Source organism: Balaenoptera ricei, chromosome 3 (assembly GCF_028023285.1).
Source record: "Balaenoptera ricei isolate mBalRic1 chromosome 3, mBalRic1.hap2, whole genome shotgun sequence".
Taxonomy (NCBI): domain Eukaryota; kingdom Metazoa; phylum Chordata; class Mammalia; order Artiodactyla; family Balaenopteridae; genus Balaenoptera; species Balaenoptera ricei.
The window spans coordinates 170,162,697-170,168,696 of NC_082641.1; the positions used below are offsets into that span (position 1 = coordinate 170,162,697).

The window sequence follows — 6,000 nt, forward strand, 5'->3', positions numbered from 1 at the left end:
CCCCGCGCCGTGGAGAGGACCTTAGCGAAACGAAAACTCCCGACCTCGACAGCCTTTGAGAACTAACCACCCCTTTTCCAAAATCAGGTCCCCAAACTCCAGCCACCTCTCAACATTTGCGAGCCTGGGGGCTGATCACACCACGCACTTGCTGAGGGGACAACTTTGTAAAGTGACTGGACATCTCCCTCCTGAAATGACCTCATCAAAGTCCTCTCCGTGTGGGGGAGTCTTGGGGTGGGAAGCAGGATGTTGGCAAGTAGAAGATGCCTCGGAGTTGGGTATGGGGGCTTCCAGGGGTGGAGGGGGTGCCTGCTGGGGCAAAGTTCATCTTCTTTGGAAGGAGAGAGCCCACTCAGACTTAGACCCCTCCCCCAGTCCTAACTCCCCAAACCAATGCCAGGATGGCAGAACAGCAGGAGACTATTTTGGGGGTCCCGCAAACGGTTCCCCTTTCCCCTGGCACTGAGGATGGCCTTGGGCAACATTCATTCAATGTTAATGGCAGCTCAGAGGAGCCGTGGGGACTGGAAAGTGGGGAGCCCTTACCTCCTCCTTTCCCAGGCAGCCTCACTACCTCAGCCTCACCCTGTCCCCACCCTGTCACCCTGTCACCTGGGTCACTGAGTCTGGCTCTGCCCTCCCCAGCCCAGGGGCTCCTGGGGGTAGCAGCTTCCCCCCATCTCTCTCCCAGTCCCCCATCTGTTTTATTCCTGGCCCTGAGCTTTGGACCAGGTCAGGAACATCTGATTGCTCATCACTGCCTGAGGGCAGCTGATCTGTTTTGTTTCTTCTGCGGTACCCAGAAAATAGCTGGGCTGAATGAATACATGAGCAGACAGCTGCTTGGGCAGGGGGTAGTGTCATGGGCCAGTGATGGTGGCGAGGCTGAGCACAGCCAGGTGATGGCCAGGGGTCAGCAGATGGGACTCCTGTTCCCTCCTCTCGAGAGCCTGTTCTTTAGCCCAGGCTGTCGGGGACACCCTGAAGAAGGCCTAGCCATGGTGACAGTGCACAGGTCTGTGATAGGTGGGAAGTAGAGGCCTGGGGACCACCCATACCCTGCTGTATCCACAGGGGCTCCAGGAGTGGGGTTGTGGGACCCCTAAAGGGACGCATTCTCAACCATGCTCCATCCTGCATCCCACTCATCCACTCACCAGCCCCCCCATCCCAGGCCTCCTCAGACTCCCCGCAGCTCATTCCAGGCCTTTGCACTTGCTGTTCCCTTGCCTGGGCCACTGGGGGCTCTTCCTAAAGCACAACAGTGATGGAGCCGCCCACATCTCTCTCGGGGTCTGGCACACATCCTTGTGCCGCATTCAATGCCCTATCCCCTGACAGCCTGAGCCTGCCCCCGTATGGGTCCCTGCCCGACGAGAAGCATTCTCACCGTGCCTACGGGTTGACCCTGGCCTGCACAGACTGCTGTGGGGTCCCTGCAGCATCTGATGCTTTCTGAATTCAAGTCCAACAGGTAAACATCCAGAAATTCACAAAAGCATGGGCCACAAGCCCCCAGAGGCTTCTCCAGCCCTCCCCCCCTACCCAGGCCCTGTAGGCTCTGCATCTACCTTCTCTCTCTGGAAACATCCCTATTTCCCTTTTGGGCTCACCTGCCCTGAGGGATCAGGGACCTTCTTCAAGGAGCTGATAGTCAATCTGGTGACCGATCACCTCCTGCCCAAGCTGGCCATGCTATCTGCTTGAATCTCACCCCCCTGAGACAAGGCTGGCATTGGTGGACAAAGGTAGGGGGTGGATGAAAGTGGAGCTCTGGGTGGGATATACCTGAGTCTCCATTCCAGACAGCCTCTCAACAGCCCACAGTCAGCTGGAAGGGACCAGAGGAACATGCAAATGAACTTCAGCTGGGAGGCCCTCGGGACTCAGCCCCAGAAAATGACCTACAGACCAGTGAGGGGGTGGAGGCTAAACACAAAGCCCCTCCTCCAGAGGCCCGAGGGCTGGGCCACAAGTTCAGGGCAGTTGCCATGGGTCTGGGTGCAGGAGACCTGGGAGAACCTCCCAGGAACTGAAGGACCCAGAGGCAGTGGCCTGAGGAGGGGCAAACTGGCCACCTCCCCCCTCACCCACAAGCTGCGCATTCACAGAAATCTCAGACCCATCCTGGGTCTAACCAATGACTGCCTGGAAGGAGGCGGGACCCTGAGTCCCCTTTGAGTGTGGGGATGGCAGAGTGGGGAAGGTATTCACTCACTCTCTCATTCATTCATTCATTCATCCACCCATTCATTCATTCATTCACCCACCCATTCATTCATTCATTCATATACCGACTGAGCTCCTTCTCTAAGTCTGGTGCTGGGGATGCAGAGTCTGAGACAGATACAAACCTGCTCCTCTTGGAGCTGATCTTCTAGAGAAACGGAACAAACCTCTCCACGTAAAGGACTACTGAGGCTTCCATACAAAAGCATTGGAAAAGGATCCCATGAAGTTGAGAAAAATAGGAACGGGGATGGGGAGCCTTTAACTACAATGGTCAGGGGAGGCCTCTCGGAAAAGAGAACATTTGAAAGGGGCCAAGGGGCCACCCCAGAAGAGCTGGAGAAGGGTACACCAGGCAGAGGGCACTGCAAGGGCAAAGGCACTGAGGTGAGACAGAGGAGGGTGTGTTGGAGGAAGAGAAGGGAGACCAGTGGGGCTGGAGAGAAGGAGTAAACAGGGTGGGGCGAGTCACAGAGGCGGGCAGGGGTCCCACTCACAGGGCTGTGTGTGGGAGGACTCCGAGCAGAGAGGAACTCATGGAGGGTTAAGCCCCCTAGTGTCCTGTGAACTATGAGGGCAGGAAGGGGACAGGAAGGTCGGGGGGGGGCGGTGGGGGGAGCTGGGGCAGGCATCACAGAGGGCTTGTTCCTGGGCTCTCCAGTATTCAGGTACCTGGAGAAGCTTCATTTATTCTATCGGCATTTACTGAGCACCTCCTGTAGGCAGGGTTTGCACCCCAAGCGGGGGATACTTGTGGACAAAGTCACACAAAATCCCCCAAACTCATGGTTTCAGGCCAGTGGGCAAGATAAGACCTTGAATCAATAAATATACACAACTGGCCCTTGCAGATGGTTCACAGCAGAAATGAGGCCAGGGAGGGGTGGAAAGGGACTGGGCCTGGCATGCCCTGGTCCTCGCCGCGGGCAGCCCAGTGAGGGGCCCTCAGTCCCTACTCTGAAGGAGGAGGTGGGAGCCTGGGGGTGACACGCAGGCAGGGAATCGGCTTTGTCATTAGCACGGAGTTCCCACAAGCAGCTGAGGTCTGGGAGACCCTGCCACATCCACCAGGGGACCTGCCCTGGGGCTGCCTTTTTCATTCAGCTGGCAGCGGCATCCCTGCTCCAGACACTTAACTTCTCCTCCCTCCCTCCTCACTCTCGATCTGGAAGGCTCCAGACTAACTCTTCCTCCCCAGAGTCCCCCACATCCAATGGGACCCCAGGCCTGTCCACCTAAATTCGCTCCAGGCCACCCCTCTGTCCCCATCCCTACAGCCCCTGCCTTGGCATAAGCCCTGGGGCAAAGGCTCGATGGTCAAGCACAGCACCCTGCTGCATGGCTGTTCTGGTTTGAACAGTATCTCTCCCAGATTCCAGTTCATCCAGGACCTCAGAATGTGACCTTATTTGGCCACGTTATTGGTCTTTGAAGATGCAGTTAAATTAAGGTGAGGGCATACTGGATTAGGGTGGGTGCTAATCCGATGACTGGTGTTCTTATAAGAAGACCAAGTGAGAAGACACAGACACACACACTGGGCAGAAGACCACATGAAGACAAAGGCAGAGACTGGAGTGATGCAGCCACAAGCCAAGGAACATCTGGTGCCACCAGAGGCTGGAAGAGACTTCTCCCAGAGCCTCCAGAGGGAGTGTGGCCCCGCCAACACCTGGATTTCAGACTGCTGGCCTCCAAAATGTGAGAGAATATATTCCTGTTGTTTTAAGCCACCCAGTTTGTAGTCATTTATTACAGCAACCCCTGGAAACTCATACAGTGGTCATGGACAACCGACTGTCCCTCTCTGAACCTCAGTTTCCTCAGCAGGGCAACGAGGACCCTCCAAGGGCAGGGGGAGGGGCTAGGGAGCTAATCCCCATTAAACGTGCCAGGCATACTGTGATGGCTGACTGGATGCTCCCAGTTGCTACTGGCCTGATCATGACCTGGACCATTTCAAAAGCTCCTTCCTGACCTCTCGGGCTCCAGTCCAGTCTCTGCTAGGCCCCCGGAGGGGTCATTCCTTGCTAAAATATGATCATGTTGCTGCTAATTCCTAGTGCTCAGTGGCTCCCCGTGGCCTGCACGGCGTCTGTATGAATAGATCCCGGACATGGCTCCAGTTGGCCACTGGCAAACTCCTATTTACCTTTCAAGACCCAGCTCAAAGAGCAAGAACACCTCCTCCAGGATGCCTTCCTAGATTTCCCCAGGCACAGTGAATCCCTCCTTCCCTCCCCATGGTCCCTCAGCATGAGGCAGAAACCTGGCCACAAACAGTTCTTCCTCCATGGCCAGCTCAGTCCCAGAATCTGCCCACTCTTCTCCATCCCTGAGACCCCACCCTGGTCCTGGCCCAGCTGACTACTCAGATGCCCCTTTGGCCTCCCCTCTGGCCTTCTGTCACTTCCACTCCTGCCCCAATAGTCCCTGTTCTCCACGGAAGCCACAGGGGCTTTTGAGAATCATAAATCAGACTATATCTCTCCCCTGCTCACACACACTCCATGGCTCCCCAGTGTTCTGCAGTCCACTCCTTCACCTCAGCCCCTGCCTGCAGACACCCCTGCCCTCACTTTCCTCCTTGCTCATTCTGTTCCAGCCACATCAGCCTCCTCACTGTTCCTCAGACATGCCAAGCTTCTTTCCGCCTCAGGACCTTTGCACATGCTGTTCCCTCTGCCTGGTATGCTGCTCTCCCAGCTCTTGCCTGGCTGGCTACTCCTCCTCTTTCAGGTCTTAGCTCACGGTCAGCTCCCTGGAGAGGTCCCTCTGCCCAACTACAGGAGCCTCCCCTATGCCCCAGTCATTCTCTAATACATCTCCATGTTTTATTTTCCTCCCAGCACATATCACAAGGGCATATTTGGCCCTGCCTCAGTGCTTGCTGTGTTCCCAGTGCCCAGTCCCGGGCCCGGCATACTACAACTGCTTAGTCTTTGTTGCTTGACTAAATGATCCCACACATCTGGGACTGGCACTTCTGTCCTCTCCACATCGGCAGCTCACTGCCGACGCCAGAATGTCCATCAACATTTGCAGGAGAAAGAAGAAGCAAAGGAGGTGCTCCCCAAGGGTTGTCCCCAGGGAGTGAGGCCACGGGATCTGGGTGGTGGAGACTGTGGGGGTTAGGGTCCCTCCAACCCAGTTCAACTCCCTCCTTCTGGCTGTGTGACTCTGGGTGGATCACTGAGCCTCTCTGAGCAGGTTCCCCACCACCAGTGATCAAAGAAAGTGGATAGTGACTCTCTGGGGGGCTCTAGAATGCATAGTCATTATAATAATAATAATTATTAAATTATTAGTATTGTTTCAAAGGCTGGCACTTTTATCTTAAGTCACCAGTTTTTCTATCCAACTCCTGGCCCCCTGCCCCCGACCCCCAAATGTGACCTGAGTTTGCGATTCACTCACCCTCCCTCGGGTGCAGGGGTCTTCCTGATGAGGCACCACCAAACGGCCTGTCCCCTTCAGTCCCGCTGGGCTACCACTTGGCTGGCAGGGGGTTGTGGCCGCTTTTCTTTCCCCCCTGACCTGTAAGGACCAGACATGGGTTGTGGGGTGGAGTAGGGCCCCAGGAGGGCAGGCGGCGGACAGCTCCCAGACGGCAATGGTCTTTAGAAAAGATCTACACTCTGACAAGCTGGGTTACCTTGTAAGTTTTAGGGAAACTCAGGATCAGTGGCGTTGTTTGTCCAGTGGAGCCCTGTTGCCTCCCGCATGCCCCTTGGTGAACCTCTGCTGATACATTCCTCCCATACCAGG

The 6,000-nt window shown here is 55.9% G+C and overlaps 1 protein-coding gene across 1 annotated transcript in view; it reads right to left on the reverse strand.

Annotated features, from left to right (window-relative positions):
• Nucleotides 1-5,670, reverse strand: part of KCNN1 (potassium calcium-activated channel subfamily N member 1) — a 29,313-nt gene extending 23,643 nt beyond the window's left edge. Inside the window, exon 1 of the mRNA XM_059918116.1 lies at nucleotides 5,650-5,670. The gene's annotated coding sequence lies outside the window, so the exon portion shown is untranslated. The remainder of the gene's footprint in view (nucleotides 1-5,649) is intronic.
• Between the last annotated feature and the right edge of the window lie 330 nt (nucleotides 5,671-6,000).